Source organism: Nylanderia fulva, unplaced genomic scaffold, assembly GCF_048542155.1.
Source record: "Nylanderia fulva isolate GAGA-0341 unplaced genomic scaffold, ASM4854215v1 Scaffold393, whole genome shotgun sequence".
NCBI lineage: Eukaryota > Metazoa > Arthropoda > Insecta > Hymenoptera > Formicidae > Nylanderia > Nylanderia fulva.
The window spans coordinates 84666-100999 of NW_028190470.1; the positions used below are offsets into that span (position 1 = coordinate 84666).

General features: G+C 39.6%; 1 long non-coding RNA gene across 1 annotated transcript; it reads right to left on the bottom strand.

The window, feature by feature from the left end:
• Nucleotides 1-6318: 6318 nt before the first annotated feature.
• LOC146721956 (uncharacterized) lies at nt 6319-6964 on the bottom strand. Its single transcript, XR_014925427.1, has 2 exons — nt 6804-6964; nt 6319-6544 (listed from the first exon to the last, which is right to left on the bottom strand). It is a non-coding gene; the product is annotated as an uncharacterized LOC146721956 (long non-coding RNA).
• Between the last annotated feature and the right edge of the window lie 9370 nt (nt 6965-16334).

Sequence of the window (16334 nt, forward strand, 5' to 3'; positions counted from 1 at the left end):
GCTGCCATTACATCGTCTTTTACAAACCGAGTCATGCAGTTTTTTAAAAGAAGCATCAACGCGCCGTGCAAGAATGGTGCTAATGGTGCGTCAGACTGAAATTCAGTAAGAAATGGTTCACACTCTTCTGCGAGGGATTGAAAAAATGTTAATTTTGCGTAAAGAAGCTTATCTTGTAATGCTTTTGCTACTATCTTGAAACTATTGCAAGTAGGTTCCTGTTTTGTGTTCTTCACTTTTTCCACATACATCTGTATAAAAAGTAAAATGTTCTTAGCTCTCTCTGCGACTTTAGCATTCTCTATCCAACGAACGTGGCAGAAGTTCAGAGGAAATTGAGACGAACCTGTAATTGTAGTAAAATCTCCACGGCGGGCTGGTGTCTGCTTAAATAAATTAAACAATGCGCGTAAAAAAGAAATTATTTCCCATTTGGTTTTCTGCATGCCCGTTTTAAATGTACCATGCACAACATGTAAACCGCATGATCCTATTTGCAGTAATTGTGGAGAATCAGGCGTATCTCTCTCGTCTTGCAAAAAAAGGCGCAAAAATGCCCAATTAACATTAGGTCTATCCATCGAAATTTGCAAAACATTCCGAAAATCTAATCCATGCAACCCATATTTGAATCCTTCGTACAGGTCTGTCGCTGTTGTATGTTCCAAAAATGCTGAATTATAATATTGTGCTTTGACTTCATTAGTGTTTTCATTCCAAAATCGAATACTTAAATCCATCTGCGACTTCTCAGCTATCTTATTGAAACTTTCGTCGAATCCAACAACAAAATATCGACATTCCTGCACGGAACTTTTCAGAATTTTTTGATAATATGGACATAGCCCATAAACGATGCTGTAACAAATTTTGTCTTTGTGCAATTTTATATCCTTGGCTATGGCGCTATCTGGAAACATTCTAGAGAAAAGTAGTACGCTACTTTCGGCATCACGCAAAGAATTGTGCCTAATGACGGTGTGCAAGCACCAAAGTATTTCCGCTTCAGTCACACTATTTTTTATCTTATATTTATCAAAAGTTAAGATAGAAGTTGAAGGATTCAATTGTTGAAGAGGGAGCCGATTATTTAATTCTGTCACCGTAGTTGATGATAATTGCTTGGTTGATGCAACTAACGGGCATGCAGATGAAGATGTACTGATGAACATTTCTTTATTTGCGTCTGAACATAATGAAATAGTTTGGCGTAATGTTTGAGAAGAAAAGAAAGAATGGACAGGAGCTGTCTTCTCATTAGTCTTAGCAGCATCTTTGTGTTTTTTTCCTTTGGAATGGCTTACGAGGGCAGTACGACCCATCGACTCATAAGAAAAATATTTATTGCAAAGTTTGCAGAAAGCTTCATATTGGTTCTTTCCTTTCGAAACCCATGGGAAGTCAGATATCCATTGTATTTGAAACTGCGTTTTAGATGGACCCATGGCAAACAAACTATACGATCATTAAAATAATAAATTTTAAAACATAGTGCTAAACAAGTATTAACATAGTCTATTATTCAAATATATATTACTAAATATTAATTAAATATTATAAAACCAATTTTAATATATAGTAAAACACACTACTGACCAAAATTAGTTACAAGAATTGTTAGTTTTAAAAAGACAAATTTTGCCATCTCTCGGTCTTTTTATTTGATAAAAATAACAAAATATCGTTTTCAAATTCAAGAGAAAAAGCGAATAAAAAAGGAGAGAAGAATACGAAAATAAAGAATGCCGAGAAGAGCGAGAGATCTCATAATCTTTTACAAGTTCACAAGTTTACTATTTTACTATTTATACAAATAATAACATATTAATAACATATAACAAAAATGAAAGAATTAATTGATTTAAAATTATATTTTTAAAAATGCTCCCTTTATGTAGTTACTCTAAATGAATATTACATAAATACACTCACCTGAAGTGATATATAAAACCTTTTTCACACACTTTATTTCACGTAATATAATTATAATAATTTCAGTATGAGAGAAACAATCGTGACTGTACTTGTCAATACTTGTCGAAAACACGCGATGCCGAAAGAGAAGGGGAAGAGCGGAACCGCGAGTCGCGAGCCAGGAATCGCGAGTTGCCGTTGCGTTATATGATACTCGGCGCGATGGTGGGGGTTTAAGCGGCATAGCGGCATTGCCGGCCGCGCGATTCCAAGAAAACATTTTAAACATAGAAAAAATATCCACCGAAAAACAACCAAATGGTTTGCGGGAAATAATTTCTAAGATTTAAAGTTTAGATTCTAAGATTGCAAACCTATTGGAGATTCATGCCTACATTTTTAATCTTAAATATATAATTTCTAACTGATTTAAACAAATTCCCGGAAATATTGAAAAATTCCCGCTTATTTCCCGGAATTTCCCGAGCAAATCAAATTCCCGCTTTTTTCCCGGAATTCCCGAAATTCCCGGTTGCTAGACACCCTGTCGAGCGATGTATCGGCAGAATTTGCACAACGATGGAATCATTCGATGATCACTCGTCTCGGAGCGCGTCGCACGTCCCGCGCACATGATCAACACGGTAGCGACCCAATAAGCACAAGTACATCCTATGTACGTACAACGGATGTCCGGTCGGACATTGTGTACATCCATCGGATGTCCAGATTACCTGCAGCGGACGTACAAGGGACGTCCATTGTACGTCCGTTTGCAACTGGTCTGGACGTCCATAAATCGTCCATTATTGGTCATTTATGCATTTTAAATGGATAAATTATGTATCTAACGGACGAATTTTGGATCTTTTATGAATAAATTTTAAATATTTAATAAACATATTTTGGTTCTTTATTATACATGTATATCGTTGAAAATGACATTTAAAATTCATAAAGAAGAAATTTATAAGCAATAATAAATTTGACATGCAAAATTAATTCATTTTTATACTAATCATAAAATATTGCAGAATATTTCTTATTTTCGCATTTTATTTATCTGAATTTTTCTTTGTCCAATTTCTTCAATTAATTCAATATCTAAATTTTTTGTGTTGGGATAGTATCAGAAAGGTTAAACTGAACAAAATAATTATAACATATTTAACTGTAATAGCCACTTTTTGCATGCGCTTTATAATTCTTTTAACTAAATTTAATAGCGAGATGGACAGCGAATCTTGCGTCGCATAGCGGCAAATGAAGGAACTATTACAAGATAATATTGCATAGTATATTTTGCAATGTCTCCAATGAAATATTAAATTTATAATATTTGCACAATGTTGCTTCAATATTTATTATGATACAATGAAATAAAATATTTATGCAATATTTTAGCAATATTTCGTGCTGTAAGAGAATTTGATGGACATCCTGTGGACGTCCAAATATTAGTCACTGATGGATGTCCGAAATCGGATGTACAATGAACGTTCATTTTATGTCCATGAACGTACATACGTAAAATGGATATAAAATGAACGTCCATAGGACGTCTTGTGCTATCTGGGGAGTGACGAGTCTAAACAAAAGAAAGGGGGAGCGCATTCCTAAGGACAATATACGTGATCGCTCGAATCCTGCCTACTTTGCGAAACTTGCGACGAGTCAGAATCGCTCTAATCGTTGAGCAGTAACGACGGTCATAATCAGTGTCGGGGAAGTACCGGATTTATCCAACGGAACGACTTGAAGCAGTATTATTGTAAAACCAGCGGGCAGCTTTAAAAAAAGAAAAAGAGAAAATACAATTATAGTGACGTGGACCTTTAATAAGAGTAATCATTTTTCTCCTTTCCGCAAGTGTATATCTAAGCTCGCTTCGCGCTCAATTCATGAGCGAAAGTTAACCGGCAAAATTCCGCACAATCATTAAGATACTTTGTACTTTTATGTGACATAATTTGAATGAATTTTATAAAATATCACCAAATATATATATATATATATATATTTATATATATATATATTTATATATATATATTTATATATATATATATATATATATATATATATTTGTTACGTCCCTGCTACAATGTTATGCCACTTGAAGCGGCAAAGATTAAAATCCGTAGATGAACTGATAAGAGGTCAAGAAAGGTCCGCGCATGAGCCGCCATTTTGGGGCCATAAAGTTATGTGTGTTGTATGTCTATGTGTCGTACAGAAGTGTTAGTGAAAAAAAATGTAGTTGAACAGCGTCCGGTGACTGGATTGGCGGCGTTACCCATACAGCACACAAGTTTGCAGCAATATTGCAACAACATTGCAATATTGCAATGTTGTTGTTGCAATATTGCAATAACATTGCAATATTGCTGCAAACTTGTGTGCTGTATGGGTATTTTGAGGCCCATAAATGAAAAATATGAATGCAATGATCTTACTTCCCCTCTCGCCGTTCATTTACGGACCTTGACAAAGATTGAAGTTCTTTTTCCGAGACATGCAACATAGCTGTCATATTTTATAAAATGAATTCTATATGTAGTTGAAAAAGGATTCAAAATTGGTGACATACAAATGAATTCTTTTTGAATTCACTGTGCTATCTGGCTGATATATATATATATATATATATATATATATATCCCAGCTAGCAAAATGATACAAACTTTGCACAAAGATTGCGGCAAACTCGAGCAGGCCTTTGTAGCAAAATTGCAACAAGGTGTGTCCGCATTAAGCTGAGCTTTTGCTGGCAAGGTTTGTCACAACAGCGTGACGCAAAATTCACGTAAATAACAGAGCAAGCTTTGCCGTGCGCGTCATGATAGCAAATTTGTGGCAAGAATAGGGCAAGGTTTGATCTGGCACTATAAGACGCAAAATTCACGCAAATAACAAAGCAAACCTTGCCGTGCACGATGTGATAGCAAATTTGTGGCAAGAACAGGGCAAAGTTTGTTCTGACACAATGAGACGCAAAATTCACGCAAATAACAAAGCAAACCTTGCTGTGCATGACTTTAATAGCAAATTATAGCAAGAACAAAGCAAAGGTTGTCGTAACAGTGCGGATTGTAATTAATATAATAATTTAATGAATTAATGAGCTCATTAAAAAGATTTTAATTAATAGTATATTAAATTTTATATAAATAGATAAAAATAATTAAATTTTCTTTATATTTTATTATTATTATTAATATTAATAAAAAATATATAGAATTTTAATTATTTTTATATTTATTTATTTATATAAAATTTAATTAATGCTATTAAAGTCCTTCTAATGAGCTCATTATTTTATTATTAATTACAATCCGCACTGTTAAAACCTTTGCTCTGTTCTTGCTACAAATTTGCTTATATATTTGATTATATCAAATTTAATTAATACTATATATTAATCTCTCTAAATAGAGGGATAATACTTAAGCAATTTTTTTAAAGTTTCTATTATCAAAAATGTTTTATATTTATTTCCATATATTTATCTTCAAATTTTTATTTTTAAAAAATCGGATATCTATAATTTATAATCATATATATAAAGACATAAGCGTTTTATATGTATATATAGACCGCTATTTAATTAGTATATATATATCACTGCTCAATCCTGAAAAACTCGATCAATCGGCGTCACGAAAGGAACTGACCGAAGCTACCTTTTCTTTCGCTATTATAATGATATTACATATATCGTACGACGAGTTTGTCGAACGTAGCAATTGGTTAACGAATAGAGAATTTCTAAAGTTTCTATCTAATATTCAATCGTTACGTCCGACCACCATCATTTTGTAGTATGAATGTAATATCGGTCTTAGACAATTGTGCTTTGCTTCACGCGTATTTAGACGGCGGGAAGATTGACACCATCTATTGCAGAATTATATAATGACCTTAAAGGTGCGTACAGACTTACAACAGAACATCGTAACGTAACACCGTCGCGTAACACCGACGAAATGCATGGACAATACCCCGTAACGCTTAAATGTTTGGTGCGAGGTACTGTCCATACATTGCGTCGATGTCACGCAACGGCGTTACGTTACGATGTTCTGTTGCAAGTCTGTACGCACCTTAATATAATCAACATAGTTAATTTAAAATCTTGAGCCTTAGAATTATTCGTAACATGTTTAGATTTTTAATCTCTTTTCAAATATAATAATTATAGACAAATATAAATATATTATCTATATAAATATAAATATACTGTCTGTAGATATATATTTGTCTATAATTATTATATTTGAAAAGAGATTAAAAATTTAAACATGACAAATGACTGTAGTATCAAGATTTTAAATTAACTATATATGTTAATTATATTAAAGCCATTATAATTCTGCAATAAATAGTATCAATTTTCCCGCCGCCTAAATACGCGTGAAGTAACGCATTATTGTCTAATAGCGAAAAAAAAGATGTTCTGTCAGTTCATCTGCGACATCTGATTGATTGAGTTTTTCAGGCCTTAACGGTGATATATCTAATTATTGAATAACGGAAACGATTTTTATTTCTTGACGATGTTATTGGACGCTGAGCCAAGTTGAACACCATTAATTTCGTCTTGGGAGTTCTCAACTAATAATAACAGCAACACCTGAAATATACAATATATACAATAGTACGAATATATCTAATACTATATTGTCCGTAAAAGAAACTTTATTGTCTGTCCGAAAAGAATCAGCAACGTTAAAGGAAGCAGCATTATCCAACTGTTTGTGCGTAACAGGATCTTGTGAAACATTTGAATGTAAAGTATTTTTAATTTCCAAAGTAATTCGCCTTCGTTGTCTCGCAGACAACCGGTGGAAAGATTTACGCGAAACAGAATATTTAACTGATTTCATACTTGCCTGAAAAATCTTCTAATCCTCTGCGATACCTTGCGGCACTTAGAACTTGGAAGCTCGTCTCAAAAATGTGGGAAGCTTCTAGAATTATAACCTCTGTGATAACCTTGCGGCACGTATGGTAGCACTCACGGTGGTTGAATTTAGAAGAACGCGGGAACAGTGCTGGAAATTACAGGACAAAAATTCGCGCAAACGTAGTAGCGCGCATTAAAAGCGCGCAAACGTATGTGACACATGACTACGCCATGCACGGCAAGGTTTGCTCTGTTATTTGCGTAAATTTTGCGTCTCATCATGCCAGAACAAATCTTTGCTCTATTTTTGCCACAAATTTGCTATCACGCCATGCACAGCAAGGTTTGCTCTGTTATTTGCATGAATATTGCGTCTTATCGTATCAGAGTTAACTTTGCTCTATTTTTTTCGTAAATTGTTTGTTATACCGTGCATGGCAAGATTTGCTCTGTTTTTGTCACAAATTTGCTTTATATCGTGTATCACAAGATTTGCTATTATTGACGTATAGTTTGTATTTCACCATGATACCATCATTTGCTCTCTTCTATAAGTAAAATTTACGAACAAACTTTTCTCTGTTAATTGCAGCATCATATAACGAAAAGTTTTGCCGTTAATTTGTTCGAAATATTTAGACAAGACGAAGCAAGGCAAATGTTTGCCAGAAAATTGTTATTAAAATTAAAGCAAACTTTGCCGAAAAGCTTTAACGAAACGTGATTTTATCACTCTTGGCTAGCTGGGTATATATGTATCTATCGGGTAAAAAAATTAGTACGGAAGATATTCTAATATCGTTAGACGTAGTTTCACTCTTCACTAACATTCCGATAGATCTTGCAATTGAAAGTGTGAGCAATAGATGGAATGATATTAATACACATACATTAATTCCAAAAAATGAATTCATTTCTATGGTTAAATTTATATTGTCGTCAACATATTTCACATTTAATGACATTGTTTACAAGCAAGTTTATGGCACGCCTATGGGTTTCCCGTTATCGTCAATAATTGCTAATATTGTTATGCAAGATCTAGAATCTAGAAGAATCGATAATTAACACGTTGGATTTTGATATCGGAATGTATCATAGATATGTAGATGACATTATTATGGTGGCACCAAAGAATAAATGATTTATTAACAGTTCAATAGTTCCACAAAACCACCCTTTTGGTTTAAAAAACGAAAGTAAAGGAAGCATAAATTTTTTGATTTAACATTAAAATCTTGATAACCATACACTGGACTGGGGTTTTAAAAAAAACTTGTTCAGGCGACTATTTTTAGCAGACCTAGTTATGGCTGATCTTGAGACAGAATGTTTAAGCTCTTTACAATTTAACATTTCAGTTTATTATAGGTACGTTGATGATATTTTTGCAATAGTACCACGCAATAAAATTGATAACATTTTGACTACGTTTAACAAATACCATCACCGTTTGCAATTTACGCATGAAACAGAGATAAATAACAAGATTAACTTTCTGGATACATTGGTTTTTAGAAACAATGGTAAACTATTGACTAGTTGGTACCAAAAACCCACCTTCTCTGGTAGATATTTAAACTACCATTCTAACCATCCGTTTAAATACAAAGTTAACACCATTAATAACTTAGTCGACCACGCTATTTTGTTATCGGATAAACGATTTCATAATGAGAACTTACAGATAGTTAAAAAAATCTTGTTGAATAATTGTTTCCCTAGGACGATCATTGAGCGATATATGTATAAAAGAACATGTTTTTTAGAAAATTCACATAACGTAGTTGACTTTGATATTTTGGTTTGTATTTTAATGCCGTATGTAAAGAACCTAAGTGAGACTATTGAGAGATCTATTAAGAAAACAGGCTTAAGCGTTATTTATACGATTCCAAAAAAACTAGATACATTTATTAAACCCCGAAAAGACAAATTACCTAAAGCCGATATGACCGAGATAGTTTATAAAGTTGACTGCAACGACTGTGACGCCACATACATTGGACAAACTAAAAGACACCTTAATACTCGGATTAAAGAACACATGAATAATATAAAAATGCATGTCAGCAACCAAAATGTTATAAGTAAACATAGAAATGATTTTTCGCATGACTTTAAATGGACAAACTTAAATATCTTACATCGAGAAACAAACACTAGAAAAAGAGAGATTGCTGAAATGTTTTTTATAAAAAAATTCAATAACACGATCAACCTACAGAAAGACACAGAGAATTTGAATCCGATCTATGATAGAATAATCAAAGCTGTTTAACTTAGTTTGTTGTCTTTACCATCCATACTGAACGTTTACGTAACACAGTATTTATATTGAAATATGTAAAATAAAAAAATTAAGTATATATTGCACTAAAGAATTTGTAAGGTACGTTTTAATTTGTTATTACAATCTTGGTTTGCGCTTTTGCTTTCTTAAAAATCGAAATTCTTGTATGTACATCTATTGTATTTTTTAATGTTAATTTTAGACTTGATAAGGACCTAAACCTAAGGTCGAAACGTTGTCTTTTCTTGTATATGCCATCAAACTAATAATAATAAGAATTAATTTAAGCCAGTTGGGTCGTCTCACAGTTATTTTTAGTATTATTTTATGTTTGATACGAATCTAAATGATTTCAATACATTTTAGTTGTGTGAAAAAATAGATTCGCGTAATGTTTGTTTAAACGTATTTTATCCTCCCGGATAAAAACATTTTATGTTCATTTAATGCGGATCGATCATGTAGATCCAGTTCTACACGAATCTATTTTTATCGATTCGATTAATAACTTAGTCAAGCTTCCGAGTCGATCCTGAAACTTTCATATTAATCGGACATCATAAAAAGTTCCTATCGGCAATTCTGCCAGATAATTTTATTTAACGTATTAAAATGTTTATTTTATATGTAATCATGCTCACTGAGCATCTAACATAGCCAGAATGCGGCGAAGTAGCATTTAAAACAATAATCGTAATTTTATATTAAATAGGAACTCTTTATGAGTCGAGCATGAAGCGCGAAACTATAGAAAAGTGGAACTCGTGCCGAGTCGAGTCTACGCGGTAGCGCAGAGATTGGCCGGAGATCCAGTGGCGGGGCGCTGAGCGCTGATTGGCTCGCGGCTCTCTGGTGGGGCGACTCCCGGCAGCTTTCCTATATAAGACGGCGCGGAACGCTCATCGACACAGTCAGTCGGGAATTTTCTCAACGCGAAACTACGTCCGTTTGATTAGTAATCGTAGGTGAAACTATACCGAGAAACCTAGTGATCTCGCTTTACGACGAGTCAAACCTACGTTCCTTCGTGTTGTGATCCGTGGCAAGAAACGCGGCCAATTCTCGTAAGAGATTGCGGTCTGAAGCGGGGTTTAACCGTAACCCGGTCCTGTCCCGTGGATAACGTAATTACTGACGGTCCGGCATCGTGCGCATTCATAGGCGATCGGTTACCCGATTCGCAAGGCGTAAACCCGCAAGTACGGTGTCGTTAAAACCAATCGTATCGATTGAGATATACGCGTAGGGAAAAAACTGTGTACACTTCGCGGATAAACTAAGTGCGTGTTCCTATTTGGATTAACACAATAAAACTTTGTGCCGAGCAAACATAGCGAGTGCGTTACTTACCCTTAGTGTCACATCCCACGGCGTTCCTCTCTTTATCTTTCAGCCTTCGTGTAGTAATTAACAATCCCGCGTAGAACCTGAAAATAATAGAGAAAGTGATTGCGCATTAGTCTTACCCGTCTCGTGTTGAGATTGCATCATCTGACGCGACATCGTCTGACGCAGCGGCGGCCATCTTCAAAGGCGGCGCGGCACGTCACAAAGGGCGAGCGGCGACAAAGAAAGCAGTGCGTACATCAATTCCTTGTTCCTTGGAAAGGTCAAAGGAACTGGCGACCATCTCGGTGAAAGCGGGGCGTCTGTTGATCGGTAAGTCCGACGGAGGGATTACCCACACAGGTTCGGTCACACCTTGGGCCCCCCGATGTTCGGCAGCAAACAGCCAATGCTGTTTACCGCCGCCCTAATCCTGGGGGCCAAGCGACGGAAATGTTCCCGCCAGCTCCACCAGCTGTCGAGTGTGAGCCCCAAGTACTTCATATGGGGCTTCACGTCAATCTGGACTCCTTCTACCTCTATTTGGATCTGAGGTGGCTTCCTCCTTGGACCGTTGAAGTGTATTACTTCGGTCTTTTGGAGGGCCACACCCAGACCCAATGCGCAGATTCTACCGACGACGAATGCCACACCCACCGAAGACAAGTTCCTTGCATCCCCCCAATCATTCCCCCGGGCAAGCACCAGTGTGTCATCGGCGTAACACACAAGGTGCATGCCCGAGAGAAGCGCGCCCCGCAAAACCCGATCGTATCCTAGGTTCCACAGGAGTGGTCCTAAGACCGACCCCTGTGGAACCCCCCTGCTCATTCTTTGTCGATGCGGCCTTTGGTACTGCCCCGTGTAAGATATCCACCTGTCGCTCAGGTAGTCCCCGACCAAGTCTTGTAGATATTGAGGCACTCCATGGTGTTGGAGTGCCTCGCGGACGATCTGCCAAGGCAGCGTGTTGAACGCGTTCGAGATATCGAGACTCGTCGCGAACAACACGCCGCCCTTCTCCACTGCGTCATCCGAGAGGGCCTTGACGCGCATAATTGCGTCTATTGTCGATCTGCCCTCTCGGAATCCGTACTGGCTGTCCGCCAGGTCGGGTCCCACCAGCGACAGGTGGTCCCTGAGGCGGGCAGCTACTATTCTTTCGAATAGCTTGCCCGCCTCGTCTAATAAACATATGGGGCGGTACGCCGCGGGTGATTCTGTGGGTCGCCCCTCTTTCCTTAGGAGGACCAGCCTCGCTTTTTTCCAGATCTTTGGAAACTGGCCCGTCCTAAGGCAGCAATCGAATAATTGTCTCATCCTCCCCCCCAGAACATTTAGAGCTAGAGCCCAAGCCTTGCCCGTAATCAACGCAGAACCGGTGGCCCCCATCTTTCTTTTTTACGAGGACCACGGGGGAACTCCAGGCACTGCCGGAGGGCTCGATCACCCCGGCGTCTAGCATCTTGTTAACCTCGCTATCGATGACGGCTTGCATGGCTGGATTACGCGGTCGGTACCGCTGTTTTATCGGGGCCCCGGGTCGTAGTCTGATCCGGTGTTCGGCGCGGTCGGTGGGTCCCCGCACGGATTCGAATAACCGAAGCTCGGTGTCCAGAAACTGCCGGAAGCGCTGGTCCTCTTCGGGCGAACGTGGAGAGATCCCGGCTGATAATCGGCCGTGGATAGTTGCCAAATAGATTGGGGCCGTCTCTTTCGGCCGATCGGGTGGCGGAGGTGGCAGGGTGAGGCGTAATCGAGCCCACAGGTCGACCCCGATGAGGACCTCGCTGCTAAGGTTATCCAAGACCTGGAAACGGTGGCGGACAGAGCGAGGGCCGATCCGGAGGGCGAGTCGGACTGAGCCGGAGGTGGATGCCCTGGAGCCGTCGGCCAGGTTGACCGGTTCTTCGGATGGCTGGATCTGGAGGCCGTGTTCGGACAGGCGGTCGGCCATGGTGGCGTTTATGAAGGACACCTCCGATCCGGAATCGAGAAGCGCCCAGGCGGTGAGTCGGCGGATCCGGACTAATAGGTGCGGCCGTGGTGTGTACTCTAACTGGACGCGGGTCGGGCGGTGGCCTCCTCGGTTCCGACCCGCTGGCCGTTTCCCGCCGGAGGATGGCAGTCCCGTGTTAGAACGCCATACTTCCCGCACTGTGAACAGAACTTTCGTGCTGGGCGGCGGCAATCGAGTCGGGTGTGTCCTCGCTGCTTGCACCGCCAGCAGCAGTTCGAGCGGTCATATGTGGCTGCAGCGAGATTTGCCTCGGTAGATCTGGAGACCTCGCGACGTTGTTCCTGACGGCGCCGGTGGATCTCCTCCCACTCAGCGGCGCGGCTACATAGTTCGGAGACGGTGTGCAGCTCGTCTAGCCGAATGTATAGCTGGAGCTCTGGGTCAACGTTTTCGTACAGCTGTTCGAGCTGGTCCCTGCGGGTGTAACCGCCGGCCCGACGCATCATGGTTTGCACGGCGGTGGCGTATCGAGTAAAAGCCTCCCCTGGCTTTTGTCGCCGGCCTTGTATTTCTCGCCGCAATTGTCGCTTATACCCGGGCGACAGGTATTGGGCGAGGAAATCTTTTCGGAATTCGGTCCAGGTGGACCACTGTTCTCTGGTGTTCCTCCACCACAGGAGGGCCTCGCCTTTTAGCAGCTCGGCTAGCCCGATTAAGAGATGGTGGTCTTCCAGACCATAGGCCACACTGAGTTCCTCTAGATGCTCGAGGAACGCGAGGGGGTCTTTACCCTCGAAATGGCAGCCCCACTTGCGTATCTGGTTAAGGGCCTTCGCCGGGTCGGCTTCGGGTGGTTCGGGGGTTCCTCGTGCACTCCGGTAACGGTCTTCGCGGCTGGGTACTTGGAGTGTTACGGACGCTCCGGTGTCGGCGTGGGTAGCCATCACGTGGTTTCTGATGCGGCGGCGGAGGTCGACTAATCTCCCTTCCGGGTCGAGGTCGCGGTCGGCGAGATAACGGGCGGCTTTCTCTTTGTCTAGGTGGTAAATCCATCCAAGCATATGGATTGCGAACCGGAGTCTCAGACGGTCGAGTCAGGTCCCTGTTCGGGCGCCATGTAACGGGGCTCCTTTCCCGACGCCACGGATCGGCTCGTCGGTGCCAGGATTCGGGAAGAGGGGGAGACTCAGGTTCGCAATAACCACGCCAATCGTTCTGGTAAAAACAGAGTTTATTGAAGCCGCCCTTCAAGAGTTGGCTTATTATCTAGTCTACGCGTACAGAGGGGAATCGCAGGAAGTGCGGACCGCGACCAACTTATACGGACGCGGACGCGATTTATAACTAAGGAATACAAGTAATGCAACGGACGAAGCGTGACCAAATCATACGGACATGGACACGACTTATAACTAAGGTTTACAAATAATAACGCGACGGACGAAAACGCGACCAAATCCTACGGACGCGGGCACGACTTATAACCAAGGTTTACAAATAATAACGCGACGGGTGAAACGCGACCAAATCATACGGACGCGGACACGACTTATAACCAAGGTTTACAAATAATAACGCAACGGGCGAAAACGCGACCAAATCATACGGACGCGGGCACGACTTATAACCAAGGTTTACAAATAATAACGCGACGGGTGAAACGCGACCAAATCATACGGACGCGGACACGACTTATAACTAAGATAGTAGCGCGGCGGACGAAATTTACCCAACGCGGCGTGGATACGAGCGCCCTGAAAAGGGCGAGCTCCGTAAACCGCCTTGGATTCGGGCGCCCTGAGAAGGGCGAGCTCCGCAAGATGTCGGTGGCTCTCGGAGGATCCGGTGACCGAGGAAACTCGGCCTTCCCGACGAGAACGCTCGTCGACCGGGGTGATGTTCGGAGAGGATCCGGAGACCGAGAATGCTCGGCCTACCCGACGAGAACGCTCGTCGACCGGGGTGATGTTCGGAGAGGATCCGGAGACCGAGAATGCTCGGCCTGCCCGACGAGAACGCTCGTCGACCGGGGTGATGTTCGGAGAGGATCCGGTGACCGAGGACGCTCGGCCTGCCCGACGAGAACGCTCGTCGCCCGGGATGGTTAGGAGGTGAGGAGTGGTCCTTGAGTACGCTCAAGAGACCAGGACGGGACTGGTCCCGAAGTCTCGGCTGCGCCGCTTTATATACCCGTCGGTCAGCCCCCTCCAACTAGCTTGGAGTGGGGCGGTTCGGTCGGGTGGGGCGAAAAGGCAAATTCCCACGTGTTCGACGTGTGGTGGCCCCGACAGGGGCCGTTTATATGAGCGCGGGCGGACGGTCGGCCTCGCGCTTGCGCGGCTTCTAGTGACGACCAAAACGGGTCGTCACACATGTAACAAATTATGTATATTAATTATACAATTGTGTTTACCATACAAAATAATAAAAGATTTTACAAAATAATTAAGAAGAGAATCAGCGTAATCTAAATATTTATTAATATGAGAAAATGATAAAATAGTTACAGCAACATTCAAACACATAAAATTGAGATAATAGTCATGACTAAGAATAGATTTTAAAACAACAGGCCCTGTGTATAGTAAAAATTGCCTAAATTCTGTTGCCTTCCACCTTCTACTTTCTTGTAATGATCTCGGTTTACGGTTAAATTCTAATGGAATATTTTTAACTTGTTTTATTAATAAATAAAAAATTTGTGAGATTTGTGTTTGAGAACATTTTGTTGGTGGTTTACCAAAACACCACAAATGTACTAAAGTTCTTGTAACGCTCAGATCAATTAAATGCATTGGCTCTACAGGGAAATCACTAATCATATTTAAATTTGTAATTAATTCAAGATCTGAAGTTTTTGAATTTACATGATGTTCTTCTTTAGCTTTTGATCTAAATTCAAAATCGGTTCTATTGCGAAATTTTCTTAAACTTGAAAAACAAACTCTACCATTAATATAATCCCCCTCAATATGACATTTTGAACATGAATAAAAACCAGTATGACCTTTAGTAAATTCAATAAATGCCTTAGCAGGCGTATCACATATAAAATTTTTAATTTTAAAGGGATAGTTAGTTTCATTTATTGTAACACCATGCGTTGATAAATCAATAGCTTCATTGATAAAATCTTTTAGAAATACATTTGCATCATTTGGTTTTGTTTTTCCGTGATATATGCCTACAATACCTACTTTACTACGATTTTCAACTAAACTGCATAATATTGGCCACAACTGTTGATTTGAACTTTTAAAAAGAGGTAACCCATCAATATTTATATAAACTTCTACTTGTTGTAAATTTTTTAGAGTTATAAAGAAAAAAGTTTCTGAATGCAGCTACTTAAACCGAAATGAAAATAATGTCCTGGTTCAACAATTTTTAAAGCTTTTTTCCTAGGAGTTGTCATTAATACGCGAGCATCCGAAGGCAAATCATTATGTTTAGACTTTAAAATATCTAATAATTCATTCAAAGCAATATGTGTAATTTTATTTTTTAGAGCCCAAGTAGCAAGTTGAGATGCTAACGAAGATTCATTAGCTGTATAATTGAAATTTTTATAATTACTTATTAATTCATCGTTATTCAAAGTATTTTCGTTACTTGAATCATTGTTGTTATCAGATTCATCATTATCTGAGTCAAAATTTTCTATATCATCTATTATACATTATCTCTATTGATATCTATATTATCTATATTGTTATCTGCTATATTGCTATCTATATTATTATCTATGTTATGAATCTCAATATTGAAATCATTATCCAATTCAATGTGACCATCGATGCATGGTGTTGTAATTAATTTTTTATTAATATCATTATTTTTATTTAAATATTGAGCAAAATCATTAGATTTAATTAAATTTATTGAATTATCTGAACAGGTTTTTGCGCGTCTATAATATTTAATAGAAATTTTAGGCA